Below are 24,123 nucleotides of genomic sequence, written 5' to 3'. Positions count from 1 at the left end.
TGTATGCATATTTAATGATGTAACAAATCATTTGAAATTTCAATTATTATAATTTCATTATATTTATTCTGATTACGCGTCCAGATATTTGCATGAAAATTTAAAGAAAGAATACGCGCTCTTTCAATGTATTTTTATAAAGGTCCCTTATATTTCAAAATATCTATTATTTTATTCTGTGTATATCTTTTTCATTATAACCATGCAATTAGATTGAACGAGAAAAAGTACAATATTAAAATATATATTCACAATTAATTTCTACGAATACTTTCTCTTAAATGTATTCATTAATAAAAATCATTTCTCAATTTTTCGACACAAAATATCAAATCTACACACCCGGCAAAGAATATTTATTTTACATATATAAAAATTTACAGTACTTTATCACGGAAATTGCAAGACTGCTCGATAGCGTCGTGTCATTTCGAAGTCGAAGTTCTCGTAATCGTTTGGAGCAAAGTGTTCCGACGATTTGTCATCGTTACTCGGTCGTTTTGTAACATCTAGCGAAACCACCGACTGTTCATTTCGGATTCTATCGGCGAAGGAATAAATTGTAAAGCATCTCGAGAGAAGAGAAGAGATCGAATGCCTCGCGGCGATGTATGTATATACGAGTGAGAAAAAGGGAAAAAACGAAGAGATTAGAGGAGGATTCTTTACCCTTCATGCACGTTCGACATGAAAGATTTGGCGGACGGTGTTAAGAAAATCCTCTTTGCGATAAGAGCATTTTCGTAGTTTTCCCGTGCAAGAGCAACGTCCGTCGCGTCGAGAGGAAACAATCGAACTTAAATCGCTTGTCTTTCATCGACCGTCTCGTCCGCCGTAGACGTCGTTTTACTTTTCCAAGTTAATAGCGGGAAAATAGCATTAGCCTTTTCTTTTTCTCTTCAACTCGAGTATAATTTAAAGTTATTTAATCGTTGGATTGTTTTATCGAAAATTTTTTGTAGCATGAATCGTGCAAAGCTAATAATAATTACATACAATTGCGCCATAATTTTTTGCGCCTACATTTTATGATAAAAGGCGATATTTTAACCGAAATATTACATCTCGGTATTTCACGTACGTCACGTTAGTAGGGGTAAAATAAGAATGTGCAGCGAATTGAAGCATGCAACATAACGTATGGAATTCGAGCGAACCATCTTTCGCCTATCTGCGTGACATCCTTATTAAGGATGCCTGCGGCTTCCGCGGTGTCCGATCGGATGGCTCTTGGCGTTCGAGGAGCGATCCTTAATTGCTGGTAGCGAACTTTGGGGATTTCATCCCCTTTCCTCGTGCTCTTCAAGGGGCGAGACGAAAGTGCTGAGCATCGAATTTCCGGTATAACTCGGTTCACGGAGATCGAACGCCACTTCATCTTCGTTCGCGCGCGGATGAGTCGTGAACGGCGGAGAGAGATGGTGGTGACGGCGTTGAAAAATATCGAAAAAAAAAAAAAAAAAAAAGGAAAAAACTGCCGGACTCGTGTTCGGAAACTATGTTGAAAAAGCGTCGCGTGTGTCTACCATCTGGCGCCAAAAATCTTGTAACGACGGTCGAGAAACTGCAACGAAGCACGCGACGAAAACTTTTGCGGATGCAGCGAGCTGCTTGTGATGATCTTGCCGTTGTCACAGAAAATTATCACGGAAGAAATATCATTAAAAGTGCGTGTCAATAAAACTGAAAGCATTCGTTACAGATAATCGTAGATCATTACTTCCCACAATTACATATTACCCGGCAGCTAAATTGAATGTTAATTTAACATAATGATATCTTTTAAACATAGTTTTACGATTTGTCAGATCTTTGGATTAAAGGTAAAAATTAAATTTAACTTCTTGTTGTAATAAATCAAGATAGATAGAGAGATAAGAAAAGTACTATTAAAATTAAAGAGAAGCGCGTAATTTTCTCTCGCTGTAATTTTTGACATTTAAAATTTATTCAAATTCTAAAACTGTATTCTCTTTGCTCTATCCGCAATTTCCGATTCTGCTCCCTGCATCGCCCGCAGGTGATTCGCGAACACGATGGTCCCCGTCAATCGAGAGCACGCCGTCGACGCGAAACTCAGCCAATCAGTGGCACTTCTCTACTCTTGGGATGAGGGGCGGCTTCAATGCATAATCTCTCGCTCCACTTCGCGAGAATGGGATCCCGCGGCGCGCGTCCCCGGAAGAAGGGGAGGGATGGTCGGGAAACGCGCGGACGATCTGGAAATTCGGTTACGGGCCTCGTTACCTCCGTCTCTCGCGCCCCCTTGGGCTGTCGACAGCCGCCGAAGCTTCGAAAGCACCCCGAGAGCGTGCAGGGTGAGTTTCTCAACTCGTTTTCACGAGCCGTTTGTGCCAGACATTCGCGATACCTACGATCCCGTTTGCCTTCCTTCTCACCCTTATCTCTCCTCTCCCTTGCCCCACGTGTCGCGAAAGCTCGATGGTTCGCGAATTTTCAATCTGTAGGTATAGGAGCGGAGATGTTTTTAAATTTAACTGTATTTTTCTTACTTGCAGTATCAAGTACATAAGCTGAATTTAAATATTATCCATTAGAAAAGATAATTTTTCCAGTATTTTTAATCTCTATAAAAAGCAATGTATTTTTGAATTTTTTTAGAGTATAAAAAAAATTGAGAGTATTTAAACTGTTCATTATATTCATTCTTTTCCACTTTACTGTTAAATATATTTTATCTAAAAACGTTGCCTATATTTCTGTATTCACAAAAAGAGATAATTGGATTTAATGGAATATTTATCAATTATTCACGGATTTAAAAATATAAATTAGATACACTCTCGGCCATTAACTTGCTAGACGAAAATAACGTGCTACGGCACAGTTATTCTGATGACCTCAACGATGAATGTTAATCTTATGTTAATGAGTTGGAAAGCCACTTTGACTTTATATCTTTTATCATTCACCTGCGTAATAGGTATGCAAAATTTACCTTACATACGATTTATGATGAGATCGTAAGAGCATCAAGATAAAAATACAAGCGCTTATGCGCTTGGATGTTGAGTTAGATAATTAGAAATTAACGCTCTTTCATTTACAGACAAATAACTTTAAATAATTAATAATATACTATTTCTTTGTAACTCTTTTTATTTTAATTTTATTATATTAGAAATTAATTGATAGGATAAAAGAGATATTTATCGAAGCTCTCGCGTGATGTACAGTCGACCGCTTAAATTTACTTGATCACTTTTCATTGCGCGTGTTGTGCCGCATGTTCAAACGACTCGACGTTTAAGCGTACTTACGCGTTTAGAGAGCATTTATTATGCCGGATGAGTTATTCGTACCGACGCAATCCCGGAAGAGAGAGAGAGAGAGAAAGAGAGAGGGGGGGGGGGGAAGAGAGTGAGCGGCTGTTAATAAAACTTTCATTTACAAGAGTTAATTACCCAGACGGCACGAGCGGGAAACTAATTGCGATAGTTGAAGCACTCTTCGTGAGGCCGACCCGGCGTTTAATAAATGTAACTGCGCTGTTACGTAACCATAGATTTTTTTCTCTTTTTCTCTGTCTGACTTTATACATATTTATATTTTTTCGATTTACATTTCCCTCGTGTTGCATTATCCGACTGTCAATGTGTTTTCTTTTGACGTGTCATCGTTTTGTGTATACGTGTGAAATTTTAAATATTTTTAAGAATTTATCCGTCTCGCGCAATAAAGGTAAAAGGGTTTCCATTACTTTGTTGAAAATGTGTGCTAACTGGTTATCTTTCGCTTTTCCCCCGAAAGGTAGATAACACATGGTTGAGTGGCACGATGATGGACACTGTTAGTTGTCCGCTATGATATTCGATGCTGCTGGGATCGTGATATCTTATAACATCGTACCTACATGAACGTCACAGAATATCAGTTATCGAATTTCAAGATTTTTAAATCATCGCGAACACTGATTATGTTTGACAATATTTTTTGATCTGTCATTAAATTTAACGGATAAAAAAAAAAACGGATGATTAAAATGAAAATATTATTTGAATGTCAATCTAAAAAGAGTATACATATGTATAATATATATGATTAGCTTTTGAGTGAAACGATCTATTGTTTGCGAGAAAGGACCACCATATTTGTATGTATAAGGAAATTTATTATTCATCAAACGATGATGGAATATGAATATCGTTCTTAAAGTTTTTTAACGCCTCCTGATCTCATGAAATTTCGTCCTCCGATCATTATTTAACGTCTCGACAGGTAATTATTCTCCACGGATAGAGATCCACGGACAAATATCTCTCGCTCGCGGCAAGATAATCGATAACTGCGCGATACAAATCGGATGGTCGAGAGTTCGGTCCTTATTATCACCGTTAGCGCCATTACTTCATCAATCACGAATGTTACGCGAAACTTTTCTGATCGATAGTCTACAAATTTTGGCGCCGTTTGTCGACGTTGGCTCGGAAATTAGGACAGAATCCGAAGAACGCGCGGCGCAACGTTCTTACCGCGACAATTAATCACGGTACGTGAGCGCGCGCGCGTTCGAAACTCAAATACCCCTAGGTTTGCTATCATCGTTCAACGAAGGCAATCGCCCCGATACAATAGGCGAACGCGTGCCGGTTCGCGAGGCAAGAGCAAACTTTGCGGCCGCAGCCGCCGCGCCAGGTCAATTGTCTCGTTTCCTCGCCCTTCGATATTGCGGAACTTGATTGCGCGAGTTTCAAACGCCGGTAAATATTATCTGGGATACCGGACACGACTCGTGATCGCATGTGTATCGTCGCGAGAATGCGACAAGTTTAATCAAGAAGCTGAGAAGCGCGTTATTTCCCGTTTTTATACGTTAGATTTATATATTTAAGATATTACATATCTATATATTTCTTGATTTTGATGATATTTTATTTTTCATATTTGTAATCCCAGCATTAATTATACGAATTATTGATTTACGATCAAAACGCGATGAGGTATTTTGTGATTAAACCTTTCAATGTGTAGACGACATAATTATCGCGAGGCTATGCCAGTAAATAGAAGGCCATTAGGCGCAGCTGCGTGCGTTTACGTAAGTGCACTCTATCAAGCGGCGGAATGCACGCGCTGTTTTCCGACAACAGCACAAAACTCCGTCCAACTCTCGAAATCCCAGCCGTGCGTAGAATCTAATGGCCCTTGTTATGATATGAGTGCCGCGCGAGGCAACGAAGATGGATTCGAAATTGGTGGGATGCTGATAAATTGCCACATTCTGTTGAATAAATCAGAAATCAATGAGATTCGGTTATCCTCTGACACGTTTTGAATATTAAAGTCAGTTTATGGTTTGCGTATAAATTTTTCATAATACGAGAAACTTTTCGAGCGCTTCAGGACTTAGGATTGCATATTTTAATAAGCGATTATTAATTTGACTTACGAAGATATAATTTATTCGTGGCGTAAAATGTGATTTCAAAGTTATGTTATTTTATTATTAATTTTATTACTCTAAAATATTACATTAGCTTATTTGTTGTCTCGATGTTACAATCTCACTTTGATCAATTATATTCCGTTATACATTCCTACATCTTTCGTTTTGCAATAAAGAATGAGAAATTGCGCGAGAAGAAAGAATGCTTTTACGAAAGAGGACAATAATTCACGCCTTAAAAATGATAATTCAAATTTATCGAATTTTTCGAAAATTTTTATCGTTACATTTTTTTTACAATGTTCTACAATAGTATGCATAAAAAATGAAGAATAAACAGTTTTTTTGCGAGACTTATAATATTAGAAGATATGATAAGATATTAAATTTAAAGTAAGCACAGACATTTAATTTTTGCAAAGTTTACTTTCACTGCACTCATAAATCTATCAAAATTTTAATTATCATGAAGGCTCTGTACGTTATCGTACGAGCTGCAGTAAATGCGCATACAGGGATAATCTACTCGCAGACTTAGTGATAAGCATGCAAATACAAATCCACCGGATTCGCCTATCGAGAAGGCACTCTAAGCACACAGTTAATTGTTCCTTATCTTACAATAGCATGTACAGGCTGTTCTATGTCTAACTATTCGTTGGTTAAATTTTTCAGGACAGATTTTCTAATAATTTTAAATTTTCCGTTTTTTTTTTTTTTCAAAACGAAATAATAGTACAAAACAACAAATGCATCGAATTATTTTAATAGACTATTTTATATCTTTTACATAAACCGATTTTTATTGCGAAACGTATTGAAAAATATTCATTTTAACATATTGAAAAATGTTCATTTATTCTCTCAGGACATTATAAATATAAAAGTATTAAAGGATAAATCTACACTACTTCAACAGCTGCTGAGTTGACAGCAATTTATTATAATTGAGTCTAAATCCCGACGTTGGCGTAATCCAACGCGTTTTGTAGAAGTATTCAATTTATTATCGCAGATTCCCCCCCTCTCTCTCTCTCTCTCTCATACGAATGTGAATCCAATCTAAATACGCGACAGTATACAATTTAATATCATTATACTATACATACACTTTTATATTTGTGTAAATTAAAATTTTTAAAAATATTTTTTGACTGGTTAATGTTTCTTGGCATTTGATCTTATAATGCTGCGATTAATTATTATTGCATATTTCATTTCCACGAGATAATTTAATGGATGTTTACTTGAGATTCTCATAGTGTAGCAAATTAATATTTGGCAAATTTGATTGAGCGATTATTTTGTCAATTATGCTCTCGCGTGAATTATTTAAACAATCAATGACGCACAACACGTTATAATACCTATATATAAGAAACATTTAAAATTTTAAATCAACAGTATTTGTATGTTTTAATTATTACTCTATAATCATTCCTCATATTTCTCGATTCATACAGTCCGTATTTATTTTGCTGATATTTTTTCTTTTAATTTTCATATTTCGAATAATATTGAAATACATAACAGTGTTGGTACATTCTGTGTGCGAGCTATCAAATACCTGGGAAATTTTTCATGAAAACTACAGTATTGATAAACAAAATATAGTATTTCTCCATTCTTGATATGTAAAAATAATATACGTTAACTGTATCTGCATCATACCTTTTTCTTGTTCTATGAATATACTATTTTGTTAATTATAGTAGAATCGGGGCGAAATCGTCTCGCTACAATTATAATCTCATTTCCATTCTTTTCGCGCAATTATCTTCCAGTTTAATTTCCCTAATCGTCGTAACGAATGCGCAGCTGGAAATTTGGCTATTTACCTGGACTGTACGCTGTACTAACCGCAGGCTATATCGATCGAACATGCATCCCCTGTCCTGAAGTCCATTTACACTGTAAACTGCATTTGACGTGGTGCGCACTAATTTCGGAGCTCGTTGGCAGCTCGACATTACACCTTGTAAGATGGCTATGCTCTCGGGGATCATGTATGATGATGAGAGCTGGTTATGACCCTTCTCACAGTCATCTTAGGAAACGTTAGTTCAAGCGACATTTTAACCTTACGATACGTGCGGATGAACAATTTTAATTTAGTCAAACTCTGTTTATCGTCGTGTTATTTTAAGAATGAATTTGCATACTAATACTTTTACATTACTTTCTCTTATTTTACTCAATGCTACAAGAAAAATTAATTAGGAGCGCAGCAATCAAATCAATGGTAAGCAAAGTAAGAAAACAATGATAAGGCGATAAACAATCTCCTCGTTTGCGAGATATAAAAAAGGGCGGATTACAGAAATGTTTTGCGAACGAGAAATGTAGAGAGTCATCTGCGTAGACAGCGCGTTCTTATGCAAGGACCAGCGGATATATAAGAAAAAGGAGTCGGAAGGACTCATGGGAGATGGTATTTCTCCCGTATTTTCAGAGAAAGTTCGAGAATTTGCCGTTAACGACAATGCAATTTCAGAGGGGAAGGGAGGAAGGGCCGAGAAATAGTATTTTTCAGCCGTCTTCGCGCGCATCTCTCTCTCTCTCGTGCGATTCTTTCAATACTAAAGTACAAGAATTCACAGCCATCTGCTGTCGGGGAAGAGTCCTTGCCTCCTTTCGCGTCGGTGATAGTCAAACTTTCCCGGGCGTCCTGTTACCGGATCTCCCTGAGCACCCATCCCCGCTCATCCTCGTCGATTTTTAAACAAAAACTTTTGTCGCGCCGCCTGCGCTAAAGTCATTATGTGAATATCCGCCGTCTCGAATATTCGCCGTTGAACAATACATTCATTAAAACAAATGCCCGATTGCTCCATTTCTTTGTAACGGAGCCGTCATTTTTTACAATTATTGTTTCTCATTTTTTATTGCAAAAAGAATGAATATATAAAATGCATATTATGATAGAATCAATTTGCGTTGTCGTGACAAGGAGATGAGCATGATACACCGCGATTTTTTTAATAAAATAAAATTAATAGTCATTTTAATTTTGAGAAAATATATTATACGATTGATATCATTGATTTATAAATTATAAAGTTATTCAATCTATTATTGTAATAATATAATCATTGCGGCGTAAGAAATTTAAGAAGCTTTTAAGAAGCTCCGAATCAATTTGTTAAATCTTTTCTCTGTTCAAAGGCATCTGTTAAAAATAGCGAAACAGCTACAATAATGCAATTACAAGCTGGTTAATATCTATAAGAATAAAAATAAGTTTAACACCTTTCGCCTTTTGTTCGTTGAAATAAAATTTAACTTTTAATTTTGAATTACTTATACCTCACGTTTTCATAGCTTTGTGTGATATGTGCATGTTTCTCTTACGTTGAATCGTATAATCAAGCGAATTATCAACAGATTTAATATTACAAATAATTTTATTTTTCAATTTATATATATATATATATATATATATATATATATATATATATATATAATTTTGTTTAATAAGTATTATGAAGACGAAAATCCTCAGATAATACCTATCTTCATTAGATCTATCTTTTTTTTTTTAGCTTTCTTCCTCTTTCTCTGAAATTTCTCGTTTCTGCTTAGAACATGAAAAATTCAGCGGTAGCATGTGCACTTGTATCGTGCAACCATCGAGCTAACGTAAATACACGAAAACCGAGCTTTTACGAAGGCCACATGTAGCTTTATAGCTTTATACTTCGTAGAAACGTATCAAAGGAAAGAAATGACGGGGGTCGAATAACGAAAGGCGATTTCTTGAAAGCAACGTTTACGTGGATCATGGAAGCGGTAATCGATTTCAGTCGAGAAACGTCGTAAGTATGTATCACGTGCATCAGAGGGTTCAATAGGCAATTCTCGTATGTGATGGAAAACGCGACGAGCCTTTCAGTTCTCGTTACGTCCGTAATTGAAGATCCTTGCGCGAAAATTCGGTAATTATATTGATGACTGTAAAAAAAGTAGCCATATAGAATGGCAATTACATGGGCTACGCTTGGACGTGTACAGCTGATGTTTACATAATTTTTTTGCCCTGTTTGACACGTCACGTATCCAGGTGATGCGACGGTAACTTATGAAGCCCTGCTCGTCTCTCAACTCTGTCAACTGCCATTCCGTTCGACAATTTTTGCGTGCTTCGAGCGACTATTATCGCGCATAGAGCACTCGCTTCCTTCCATCCATTAGATAACGCCGGTCGGACGGTCGAGTGTGCTCGAATAATGGAATTTCCACTCGCTCATTCCATCAAGGTCCTCGGTTCAGCGCGAGTAGCGCGAGCGAATAGCGCGTGCGCGCGCGCGCACGTACCCATCTCTCGGGGGGTGGCGGTGTTATTTTTCATTGGAGAGGGACGCGGAAGAAGGGAAGATCGAGCAGAGGTACGAGCGTAAACCGACGCGACGTTACGTCGATCCATCTCAGGCCCGAAGATAGAGTCTAACGACGAGCGGCATAGTCCTTTATCTTGCCCCGCGTAACGACCGATGATTATTTACCCTCCACACACCCCCTTCCTTCTCCCTCGCTTTGTTACAGCGCCATGTTACAGCCGATGGAAATTCAAAAGACTGCGAACGCGCCAGAATGTTCAGCCTGCGCGTTCAATGGACCGTAAGAGTAGCACACTTGATCTTTTCTAGACGCGAGGTATGATGAGCTGAAATCGCACCGAGAATAACTTACGCCATAACAAAAGGGAATATTCGAGACTATTTAAAGATATTCTAACAATAAGCAAGTTGTAGATTTATTGAGTTTTAGTTTAGGATATATTTCTTTCAGTTGAGAATTTCTTTCATTAAATACGCCGTAGAGGCTTTGTAACTTCCGACAAAATTCAAGATAAAATTTTATCTATAATTTTATATATCGTATATTTTACTATATGTGTGTATATTTATATAATTGGATTGAGTACATGTATATTTTACTTCATTAAATGTTTTTTATTTTAGATATTTTAAATAATTAAAATAAAATCAGAAATATAATCATAATACGAATTATAGATCATTTAGAGTAGACGTTAGTCAAAATAGGTAAATTTGATATACATCAAGTTAAAATAATCAGATTATCATCGAAATACTGTACGGTAAAAAAATAAAATCGCATTAAAAAATTGATTAGTTCTGAAGATATATATACCGAAAACTGTAGGAAAGAGAAAGAGAAGAGAGAAGAAAAACACTTTAAAGCTAGTAATGCACTCTACTTGATAATACCTCTTCCATTTACTTTGATTCGATTCAATGAATCAATTTTTTTCCTATTAATATTGTATAGCTATATCGATTTCTCTTCTTTTGCAATTTAAAAAAAAAAAATAAAAAGTAAGCGATTTCATTTGTTTAATCATTTTTTAGTCAAAAAAAGAAATAGTAGAAATTTATATGGTGTCTTTTAAATACGACATGGTTACATGACATAATAACATAGTAACATAGTAGGAGTCTCGGTAAATCACCGACGAATATCCAGGGGTCATGCGACTCTCCCCTAAGAAAAATCTTGTCGCCGCGAATGTTCCTGCGCGGATTCGGAATGACGAATGCGAGTATTCGCACGGTCGCGTGTGGAACAAAGCGACCGGGGAAAACGTCGGAGAATTATTTGTGCGGCGGGCACTCGCGCAGAAATCAATGGAGACGGGAAGGGAGAGAGAGAGAGAGAGAGAGAGAGAAAGAGAGGAAGAACGCGAGAGATTTATGAGGTGGGACGCGATGAGGCAGAACAACTAAGGAGGAACGACCGCGACCCGCGTTCAGCAACAACGCGAGAAAGATAGCGCGTCACGAACGCTTATCGCCACGTCGACGATATAACATTCGATGAACTATCGCGGTTTAATAATCTGGAGGATGCGATCGCGCTGAATCGACGGCGGCAGCGATCGCGAGAAAAATGATATACGGCTACATTCGGCACAGAAACGCTGATCGCAAACCTGTGAGTTAGCGAATAATCGATACGTCAAGATGCAAGTGGAATTATTGCCCTTATCGTGATCAAATAAAACATCTACATATAAACTGTAAGAAATTAATAAAAAATAAATTATATAGAGAATAATTTTATACCACGTAAGAATATAAGAATATAAATTGTAGAAAAATTACTTACAATTAGTAAAATAAAAACAGTTTTTATCGATTAATTTACATTTTGTCATTAAAATCTTACAGGAATAGATTCTCCTCTCGATTGTAAAAAATTATATTTTTTTAAATTGAAATTAAAAACTAATTCGCAAGATGTATAAATTCGCATTAACAAGTATTGATGAGCTTATTTATACGAGCTTGTATATATAATATGTATATATAATCATGATTTGCAGAGTCCAATTTAAATTCTTTCGTAAAATATTCATGTGTTTAAACTTGCATTTTAAATATATTGTAATTACGAACGTCACGGTTTTGCGCTTCGTCGTCTATCGACCCTTGAAAATGCAGTTCTGCCGTCTACTCGTGGAATGCTAACTTTAATTAAGTGCTGATAAGGTGATAAGCGAAACGCGGAGAATTTATTTCGGATCTAAAGAGAAATATTAGAGTTTCGTTACACTCACAGAACTTTGCAAATATTTAGGTGCTGTCCAATATAATTAATTGCAAACAATAACAGATTTATTGCCGATATGAGATAATACTTATTGTTGGTAATTTTCACATTAACTGATATTATCAGGGATTTTACTGCAGAGTGTATCACTAATAATATTTTGTTAATAGTCTGTATTCCGTAATAATATTCTGTTATATTAATGTATCCTTTTTCATGAAAATTATCTATGTATATAAATGAAATTTATCTTAATTAATAACGATTGTGATATTATTTTTCGTATACTTTTATTTCTGCATACGGATTTATACATGCTTCTAATAAGACCTTAATTAAAATCTTAATAATTAATATAATTAGTTAAATATAAAATCTTAATGTTGATTAATATTTTTAAAAGTAAATTTTGTACGGAGAATAATTGTATGGATACTTGTCAATTGGAGAGAGAGAGAGAGAGAGAGAGAGAGAGAGAGAGAGAGAGGGGGGGGGGAGTCAAAGAAATTAAAAATGTAATTGAAATATAATTTTTTAAATTATTATCTAAATTATGCATTTTTGTGATTTTTTTCAGTTTTAATTATCTATTTGTCTGTTTGTTTAATTTCCGAGGGACCATTAAAGTAATTATTACGGGTCGATAATATTCACCCGACACTCATTTATTCTATACAGTTAATTAGTGTGGTAATTACATTAAGTACATGCGCATGTACATATTAAAATTGAAACGGTGCCAACAACTAAACAAAGATTCATGTTTATTTGTAATCATGTAAAATGATCAGACTGAAGAATGATTGATTGGTTACATTAATTACCTTTCTATTCTTTCGATAGTCCGCGAATATACAAAATAATATTATATTTACGTAGATATACATATACTTAACATTCTACGTAAAATCTAATTACAGTGATCATCAGTGACCATCAGAATATGTTAATCTATCGTGCAGTAATTTATCCGCATAGTTTTATTTGAAAATAAATTGCTAAATTATATATTTATTTTATATCTTAAAATAATAAGAAGCATAAATAAGAAATAATTTTTAAAAGTACTTACAATTTAGTCAAGACATATAAATCTTTGTATATATCCATTTTACATACATGTATATTGCTTTTTTATAATCAGAACGTTTATTTTATACGGCTTTTCCTACTTTTATCATTTTACTGCAGAAATTATAGCTTTTTCTTGCTTCTTTACGCTTATACCTACATCGATATATCTCACATGCTATAAAATTATTCGCTTCTCTTTCGTCACGATCGAGAAACGTATCTTTTATCTTTCTCAACACACGCAATTATTCAAGTTATCAGATCGCTTGACTTAACTATTTTAAACAGATATTATATAATGTATTAGAAAAAAATGTGAATTTCTCTCTTTACATTAGAGATTATAAATTGAAAAAAGGCGCGTCCGTATAGAATTGCGGATGCTGGAAGTAAAAAGATTAAACTAGTGACGCAGCGAAGGGAATAATTAACCAATCGTCCGTCGGTCGGACATTTTTTATCCGACCGCGGTGAATTGCGTTACTCGATGCTGCATTAATTAGCCGCATCGCGGCGACGGCGACGGTGCGGACGTGATTGCGCATGTCGAATCCGCGCGCGCCTCACTGACAGATGAAAAATCTATCCCGATCGCGAGCCCTCCGCCGAGGGAGAACACTCACCCTTGTAAAATGTAAATTTTGCCCCGCGATTAACTCGATTAATCCACCGCCTGCCTACAATCTCCGTAGCGTTGTTTTCGCGCTAGATATCCGAGATTATGCACCGACATACGGAGAAGGGATAGGAGCGCACAGCAGGGTATGTTTGCGGATTTCTCTCGTTTCTCCGAGCCCATCAAAGCAGAGGTTCCCAAAACGTTCCCTCGACATTTCAGAACTCGCGCAACACGTCGAGTAACTGTCGGCGCTCTTTGAAGAAAACAGATGTAAAAGTTTGAAACTTTTTTGGCTGAAAAAGAAGACTGATGATCCTATGAGAGAAGATGGAAGAAGAGCCTCTTTGTAAAATGAGAGATATAAGAGGGTCGGATATATCGGATAGATATGCGGCCACACTGTTAACGATATGTTCTCTCGCTCGTTATCATCTTTTTTCCTGGTTTTTCCATAAAATATTCCTCTCATACGTGCCGTTTTTCCTTGGAAGTATCCTTAATCCTCAATCGCGAATAGCTCCGTCGTCGGTGAAACTCAATGCGGTTCGGCTCACCCATAACCTCGCGAAGCTCAGTTTTCGAATGGATTGAAGAATTGGCTGAAGAAGGGGGAAAAAGAGAGAGAAAGAGAGGGATCTTGAATCCTCTCTGAACAATTGAACGATTATCGGGAGATTTGCTGCCGTTCAGACGCGATTTCGAAAGATGGCCGCATGTCTACCTCGTCTTGTGAATTATTCAATAGTTCTAAAACGAAATTTGTATCTCCCCTTTTTACTCCCCTGCTTCTTCTCCTTGTATAATTTTCTTTTACTTACAAACGACGGTACTCTGTTACTGTTTATTCTGATTCGATAAAACAGCGTTAGAAATGAATTATCGATTCAAGTTGATACGAAAAAGCGAGAGTACGTTGCTACCTTGATAGATTTAATTAAAACGAAACATTCTCTTATGAAAACGTAATTTTCTAGATGTTGTTAGCATATCATTTTCTGATAATATTTTTGCTTTGAGTAGAGCAATTTTATTCGAGTTTATGATTACCTTTGTAAACTTTGTAATGGTTGACCGATGCAATGAAAGAGCACTCGAAATATTTTTTCGAAACTTGATGAAACGCAATGTCACGTGTTAAATGTCCGTAGTTTCAAATGTCGAATCGATTGTAATAAGTGCTGATTGAATTTTTGTTGAAAAAATAATTTTATTGCGTGAATTTAAAAACTTGCCATTTTTTTGTAAACAAAATCAACGGATAGAAAGAGTACATTGTAATGATTTTACGATATCTCGCCGCGTAATATGCCACCGTAGGAATTTGATCGTATCAATGGAGGAAAGGGGAATGAAAACCTTTCAAACGGGAATCAGTAAAATGGGATGCTATCTGCCTGCTTGCGTTCGCGTATGGATTTTCTGCGTCGCTTTGGTTTCTCGATTACCAAAAACCAGTAAATTTTGGTTATTGGTCTACCCAATCGCGTATTACACGTACCGAAAAATCGTCGGAAACGTTGTAAAATGGCAAAATTTACAAGATTGTATATAGAAACAGGGGAGGAAGGCAGGGAGGGGGCTAACAAAACCGTCGTGGCGTCGGATCCGCGCGGAGTTTCCGTCATCTCTTTCACCGGTTATTACCCGATAAACTCCGATAAGTTTCAAGATCGATTCTCGAACGTCAGCCCGCGCTCTCTTGACGACGGATAATTTTTCTTTCTTTCGCGAGCCTTCAGCTTGAGAGTCTTTTTAACTGAGTTTTACGTCAAGAGAATACCTCCGACCTGTCACGAATATACCAGAGATGAAATTTTACCCTGGTTCAAGAATAACTAGACAGTATAGTGTCTATTATAGAATAATTATTGGACATTGGAAATATACTAGAATACTGGAGTAATAAATAATATATACCGCTGTACCTTTTATCGGAATATTGATATCGTTAACCGTTAAAAAGATTACACAAGTAGCATAATCAAAAAATCAAAATTATATATAACGATATATTTTTTCATTAAACAATTTTTTATCGCCAATTATGTTACAAGGTTATCATTTTTACATAACACTAGAAGTACTTATAACAAAGTATATTTTTAACAACAATGTATTTTTCACGATAAAATAATTGAATAAATAATATAATAATATATATATATATATATATATGTGTGTGTGTGTATGTGTGTGTGTGTGTGTATTTTGAATTATTCTTTGAGAGAGATTTTAAATTCAGCCTACATACTTTCTACATTCCTTACATAGCCTTTTGAATAATGTCGGCAGTTATTTATGTTTTAAAACCGTTCTTACTGCAAAGAAACACGACTTTGTCGAAGACTCGGAAATCTTTGTCCTCAAATAAAAATAAAGGCACCGTAAGCCAGGGGCGCCCCTGTCTACTGCACGCGGCGAGGGCGAGCTCGGGTAAACAGACGAGCACTTGGCCCGTAGTACTTCTGTTGTCGCTAGGGACGATCTTCGTATAGAATATGCAAGAGCGCGCGCCCGCTGCATCGCTTCCGAGTTTTTATCTCCGCGCCGACTTGTAATTCCATTTCGAAGTTTGCGGGTGGCGGGAAAACTTGCGAGTAATATTCGTCGTCTCGCCCGATGATGACGTTAGAGCTGCTGCCTGCACGAGATGCACTTTGGCGTATGTGACAAGTTTATATTAAGCCGCGCGAGGATATTCGATATCATTTAGGATAGTGATACTTGACCTATATGTGAGATAAATTATATATCGACATATTTAACAATAATTTCTAATTTTCCACATGAACATTATCCATCGACTTTTAAAAGCGATAATATAATATAATGCATGTCATAATTTGCGAGCAGCCCAGCGGTGCGCCGTCGAGCATTCTTGGAATGGCAAACGCGCAAGTTACACTTTAACGTCGTATTATGCATAAACAAGAAACGATACGAGACCGAAGAGATGTTGCATCTCGCGCGCGTAAGATGCATCGAGAGAGAAAGAGGGAGAAGGAGAAAGAACGCATTTATGGCGATACCGAGGGCGTTTCTTTGTTAAAACGGCTCCCGAGACGCGGGTCGTAACGGTTGCTGGAAAAATTGCAGCTCCCGTGAATTATCGATCGATAGAGAGTTTATCATATCGAGCCGCGTATCTCCCGGCAGGAATTTCAACGACGTGTCATTGTCTCGCGCGAGCAACGCAACGTAACGTCATCTCGTCTGCCGCGAAAATGGAGCGCATCGGACCGCTTCGCACATCGTTAAGTTTTATCGTAACGCAAAGTGAACTCGCAAACGCGCATTCCGGCCGCAATTTCCGGCTAGATAGTTACGACGAGATAGTTTGCATAAAAGTAAACCTGTTGTCTGGAGCGCGTTTCTCATTTGGAAATTAATCCGACGTACGGGATGTTAACGAATAGTTTCGGTGAACTTTATCGATGAAACTTTCAGAGCAATTTCGAAGTCAATAATTTTACAGCGAAAATCTCATTTCTAATAATACTTTTTACATCCTATATTAGGTACTATATCATAGTATCAATATATTTATATATTTTATAATATCTATATATTTTTAAAATCTTCTAAAATTAATTGCAATAAAATTGTCAAAATAAAATAGGAAGCAAATAGAAGATAAATATCAAACAGAATTTTAATTTATGAATTAAAGGACAGGACGAATTCTTGAAGTATCCTTGTTTAATAATTGAATTTTTTTGTAATTTGAAAAATTTGCTATTATATGTTTTGCTTTGTGTTCTAATAAAAATATAAAATTTATTAAAATTCCATGCTTTTCTTTAGACTGTAAAATTCAATTTCGCCTGCTCTGTACCGAATACTTATTATGCAAATAATATTTGTTTGGTAAAATATTTGTAGTTGCATATACACAGTAATTTAAATTTCACAATGACCAATAGTACATGCACATAAACTGTTGATTGGTATACACCAGAGCTTTGAAATTATTAATTCAATAGCTTATGAAGTAGATCATATTTATAATAACAATCTAATTGCATACAAACTTTTAATTAAACAGATGCCATTTTGAGAAGTTTGAATTTTGATTGCAGTTAGTGTGAATAAATTGTTACCTTGTGCTACATAGATCATTCATTGTGAACGCTTCTAATTTGAATATTAATTTAGTACATAATAGTCAATTTAAAAATAAGATTTAGAGACGAGAGATGAAAAATAAAGCTTATTAATCGTATTAACAAATATCTAATAAATTAATTAACGAATATTTAAAATAAGATATAAATAAAATGGATTTGCGAAATAAATGCTGAATCAATTCCCCAATATAGTCCTTGCGGAATTTATATTATTTACAATTTTAATTAATGAGAATAATGTGCTTTACTTCCAATGATAATTAACGACGACTTCCATGATTTCCTCCGACACAATTAATATTCCACTAGAGGCACACATTGCACAATCATTTGATGATATTTTCATCGTTCCCGTACATTCGTTTTCGAAACATTCGCGATTAATTTCGCCGCATTGATCGGTCATATAATGATTGTTAGATTATTGGGTCGTTTTAACGGAATTTTTACGGAAATTCAAAGGTCGACGATGAGAGACTATTCTTAATTTCCCGGTTGAAAGATTTCGCCTCAGAATAGCGCGAGCTGGCAGAGCTTTAATTTCAACGAGAGAATCTGAATGCCGCTTTGTCCCGCCGCTCGCGGTGAAACCGCGACGGTGACGGAAAAGGGTGGAAACGCGACGGAAGAGAAGAAGAGAATACCGACGGGGAGGAGGAGGGTAGAAAGGGAAAAGTTTCGCGCTTCAGCGCGAAAGGTTCGACGAAATAGCACGTGTTCGAGCGAAAGCACTCTTCGGGAGACTTTTACGTAGAACGACGACAACGACGACGACGATGGCGATGGCGATGATGACGACAGTCGACGATGCAGGATGGAAAGAGAGAGAGAGAGGGGGGGGGGAAGAGGGAGGTGCGGAATGAAGAGGTTGGGCACTGTTAAATGGGGATGACAATAATGGGACGTGGAAGTTCGCGGAACGTAGTTCGCGAAGCCGCATCGGTTTTCGTTAGCGGACAGGCTGTTTAATTGTTTCTCCGTTTCGCCGCCCATTTAATCGAAACGAGAAGGATTCGAGCGGTCGCGCGATTCACGGTCGTTGAACATTTAAAGCTGCATTTAAAACGGCGGACATAGAAATTCACGAGATTAATTTCGATTTATTTGTGTCTCAAGAGAAAACGTCAATAGTCCTTACATTTTAGTTTCAAATTCGAGAAACGTAATAAAATAATGTAGGAGATCTCATTACTGGATGAATTTCATATTAAAAAACTGCAATATATTTTTTGGGTTTTAATTTTATTCTCTGCCCCGTATCTGCTACGAATATTATTAAATAGTAGTATTATCAAAAATAAATGCTTTTTTTTTTTTTTCACTATGTCACACATTTATGTTATGAGGAATTTAGAATTTAGTCTCTCTTTCTTTCTCTTATAGTACTTAAGTTGTTTTGTTCATCTAAAAATAGAACATAGAGAAACAACGGTATTTATTTATCCATTTTATGGTTGACGAAAAACACTCCTGTGAAGCCAATTAAAACTCTTGGTTCCCCAGAGAGACGGTAGGATCTCAGGATGATGCTAACGGTGGAAGTGGCGGAAAAAGCCGTGGGGACGCGTTATTTTCGTCTTATGTGTCTCTTCTTGTGCTCTGTCTTTCGACCGGTTCTCTGAAATTATCGTCGTCACTGATCTTTCGCTCTTCTGCGTTGTTAATTTCATGATCGCGAGATTTTTCTGCCATTTATTTCACAAGGCACGGTAATTTCTCATAATGTGAGCGTTGAATGCGAGTCGTCACGGTGCTGGCAATACAAGAACGCGGGGGACAAGGGCTATTTAAGCCAACGAAAATTGCATTTTTATTCAGTGCGGCGAATTTCTCGTTACGGCACTGCAGCTATTAGCAAGACTTGAATGAAAACGGGATCCTGGGAACGTGGAGTCGCGCACTAATTGTGAATTTCAGAGTATTGAAAAATTACGCGATTGAATTTCGGAATCGTCTGCATGAATTAGAAATATATTACAAAATGTTGTTAAGCGATTAATGTTTTATTCCATTTGAAATTTCATGTTGGCTTTATTTCAAATTTTATATAATGCTCAATTTTGTACGTGTATCTATAATATCGGAATATATCTAATATCGAAAATTGGGAAGATTTAGAGATAGCAGTTGATTACGTGTTTTTGCTAAGGAAATATTAATTTTGTAATCGAGCAAGTCGTAGATGAAGCTTATAATTTTTTACACCCTATAAATATATACATTTTCGCATGGTTGTAGAATATTGTAATTAAAGCGTAATTAAGATGCTTATAAATATGAAATATTTAATTTATTGTAAAGGAAATTGGATCAATATTTTTTCAAATAAAAACTAATTATAGTCGTCAGTAGTAGAAAGCTATGTGTGGTCAGACGCGTTCTTCTCTTTGGCGGCTACATTAACAGCAATGCTTTTATTATTTGTTTTACAATATTAAAATATAAATGTAGTTTGTTATTTACAATGTAACCTAACCTTTTTTAGTTTCTTATAAAATAGCATGCACAAAATTGTTTAAAAGGATGTGAATTAGATTGAAAATTATGTTATTTCTAACCGGATTACTAGCTGAACTTTATAATACTCTGTTTATAAGCAGCCAATGAGCGACCAGATTGAAACCGCACTATAACCACAATTCTAAATTAATTCTGAACACAGATTTAATAATAAATGTTAATCCTCATTTAATCGATAAGCCAAATATATATTTGACGCTTTAGAGACTCCGCATATGAATTTTGCTTTATGTCATTTCCAAACTTCTGAATACACGTTATTAATGTGATATGTGAAGCAACATGCAAAATGTTTGCAAATTAATCTCGTTTTCGTAAGCCTTCTCGTTTGAAATAAAGTCAAACAGAATTTTGAAACATAAGATAAAAATTGATTTTTCACGATATTCCAAAAATCTAACACAACCTTAATCACATTGATAGCAGCAACGTTAATATCTTACTAAATATTTTAGTGTTGAAAGCTTTAATTTATTTTCAAGGATATTTTATCATTTATATGATTGCCCTATTTTATATTTTTACTTTCAACTATTATTAGTTATTATTATCCACAAATATCGAAGTACAAAGATTTTATCAAAAAATACCATTTTATAATTTTAACTTTTTATATTTGACAATTAAGAGGATGCTTTGCTATTAATTAATAATGTAGTATTTAATATTAAAAAAATATTTTTAAAAAATTTATACATAGTGTCATAAAATTCAAAGCAATCTACCGTAATAGTTACGAAAAAAATTCCCCGTAATTATAATTATCCATAAAAAAAGAATGACAGGGAAAGAATGTTTAGAAGGGTATCTTAGAGGAGCATTTTATAACGCGTTCATCTTTTAGAACGACCTGTAGATAGCCGTCCTCGGTCAGATATTGCCCGCATGGTCGTTAGTCTCTTAAAACGTCGAAGTAGCAACATCCTCTGGGTAATGCCGGCATTAGCAACTTTTGGCCGGGCTTGGCGGCGGGAAATTGCGAAAGTAATAAAGCGAAGCGAGGTATAAAAGCAACGGCGAAGACTGGTGGGCGGTGGAGGAGTAAAGGAAAAGAGAAGAGGACGGCCATATTAATCGGACTGTCGGCATTTCGGGACGGAACGAAGGAAAAGCGCGATAGGAAGCACGCGATCACACAGGAGCTGCCTTGTCGCAGGTATCCTGTCTATCTCCTGTCACTTTACCTCCGCGCGGCGGACTCGCGTTTCCTGAAAAATGCACAAACTTGCCAACGCGGGTTTTCGCACCCCCGCGATCGTGCACGTCCGTCATGTTTCGCCGCCACTTTCTCGTTGTCGGAAGCGCGCGAACAACCGTGCGCGACACCTTGTATCTGTCCCGATCCTTCCACCTTTTTCGTTTGCTCGATTTTTATCACTGCTTCTCAAACTGCGCGAGGAAAATTTCGTAAAACACGCGATAGAATATATGATTTGTAAGAAAGGAGAAAAATTATCGCGACGGAAAATTAACTCTGCAAAATTTCACGTTGTAAATACTAAATTGTTTCTTTTACTGTTATCATTATTATTTAGAAATATTATTAGCTCGAAGAAGCGATAATTGCGAGACTGTCACTATTTTCTAACGACGCGCATTTTATCGGTAAACATTATAAACATAGTTTTCTATATTCTATAAATTTATTCATCTATACATCTATACATCTCTTCGCGAGAGCGCAACTGCGTTTCCGGCGGATTAAATTTGAGATGCGCGACTAGTGCTTTAGATGCAAATTATCTTAATTCGCTGTCAGCGCCGTCGGCACCAATTTAGCTGCGACGTACCGTAAATTCGTAAATATTTGCATCACACTTTGATTGGAAAACTCCAAAACAGTTGTGGCTTCTCGACATACTCGAAACAGCTAGACCGTTTGCAAAATCGCGTTGTCGTGTTCGCAAATTATTTACCAGAGACAGACTATGATACTGACGTTAATTTATTACGTCGTTTTATAACGTTATGTTTTTTCGCGTCGCAGAACACATTCTCGCGATGGCGCAGAATGGCTGGAATAATTGCGAAACACGAAAAAATTTAAAAAAATTGCTTCCGATATTACAACATGCATTAATTCAGGTGAAGAATATATAATAGTTGGTATGTTATGTATTAACGCGAAAAGCTGTCATGTTGCGAAGCTTTAATTATGTAAACGATGGCAGAAAATCAATAATTTTAATTATAATTCTCTCATTAATACCAATTGCTACAATATATGTTTTCATTAAGGAAAAATTTGATTTCCAATTCATTAAGAGCTTTGTGATTAAAAGCATAATCAATGGTTTCGAAACGTTTTGGGTATTATGGTTATTACCGAAAAAAAATTAGTCCATTGTTATCTTTCAATTACTTTGCTCGCGTAAGTCGGTGGATTATCGTAGTTTTATACGAATGAGAATATTACCTCAATTTTCCATTCCCTTCGATCGTAAGTCTTCCGCTTGAACCTTCATTTCGTTAGTACACGTCGGAATGATACCACCTTGCGAGGTACGCCAAAAAAGTTCACTCTGAAATTTTTTGCTGATGATTCGCTCGCGAAAAATTGTGTCGTGATGATATCGAGCTCAATACATTATGGATGATTTCGAATGTGTATCTATCAAATTGTACGTACAACCTGTGCGTTTAATCAAAATAAAAGATATACTTTTGGTAAAATAGAAACATAAGATTATTTATTTAACTTGGTAGAATATTGAATATATATATATATATATATCTTATTATGATAAAATAATTGAAGCATTTTTCTATCAGTATTATTGAGTTTAAAATACTAAATAAAAATCTAAATGTAAACGCATTTGAACAAAACTTATTAAACAAAAAATATGGTTATTAGGTCATTTGTAATATCTTCGAGAGTTATATTTCATGTGTTTTTAATCTTTTGAGATAATATTCTATTTTTTTGAGTTCAATATTTTATGTAAATATTTAATTTCAGTTGTCTGTTAACTATGTAATAGATAGTTTAAAGTCAGTTTTCTAATTAATTAATTCAGAAGAGAGAGAGGGAGAGAGAGAGAGAGAGAGAGAGAGAGAGAGAGAGAAAGAGAGCTCGATGCTGGCATTTATGCAATAGATAACTTTTTAACATGGAATAAATGATTCTGTTTTATTAGTTGAAGAAATTTTGCCTTATTTGTGAATTTACGTTAATCTTATATTCTTGTGGTTCTCCATTTTTTATTTTATTTGATCGATAATATATAGGTCGCTTTTCCTTCTAATATTAGAGATTGCTGGAAAACAAATTAAATTATGGCGATATTTGCATTGTGACAGTTCAATTATTTAAATATGTCAATATGTCGCGCGATATACATATGTGCGAGGCACGGCAGCAGAATAAAGCATAATTATTCATATCTATCGACAGTGTGTTATCCTTAAAGATAGCACACCAGAATCCTCTAACTCTAAAACATTGTGTTATGAACGGAAAAAAAGCCTTGGTCTTTGAGAATAATCCTTGGGACACAATTCTCGGAAGAAAAACCTTGTGAAAAATAAACTCTCGACTGAAAAGAACGACGGGGTATTGTTTTCATTCGGATATCGGCGAAGGCGGGGGCGGGGGCGGTGTGCTCGCGCGTACGTGTGTTTGCTTGGCGTTCGCGCCACTTTCATCCCCCTGCACCACCACCCTTGGACGTGGGCGGGTGTGTACGACCCCGATTTTCAGTTCTTTGCGGCATCAAAGTTTTTTCGCGAGAATTTATCTGCCGGCGCCGGAACGAGCTCCCGGCGAGCGTTTTCTCGGGGGGCTAATTTCGCCGCAGTTT

General features: G+C 36.1%; 1 protein-coding gene and 1 long non-coding RNA gene across 4 annotated transcripts in view; one reads left to right on the top strand and one right to left on the bottom strand.

Moving 5' to 3' along the window:
* The window catches only part of Cad87a (cadherin 87A), a 181,390-nt gene that overhangs the window by 107,640 nt on the left and 49,627 nt on the right, over nt 1–24,123 (top strand). The window lies entirely within an intron of this gene.
* The window catches only part of LOC140672444 (uncharacterized), a 78,408-nt gene that overhangs the window by 15,501 nt on the left and 38,784 nt on the right, over nt 1–24,123 (bottom strand). The gene's annotated exons all lie outside the window — the stretch shown is intronic.

This window comes from Anoplolepis gracilipes, chromosome 13 (genome assembly GCF_047496725.1).
Source record: "Anoplolepis gracilipes chromosome 13, ASM4749672v1, whole genome shotgun sequence".
Lineage (NCBI taxonomy): Eukaryota > Metazoa > Arthropoda > Insecta > Hymenoptera > Formicidae > Anoplolepis > Anoplolepis gracilipes.
Note: the sequence above shows the minus strand (reverse complement) of the source record. Positions and strands in the feature narration are given on the sequence as shown.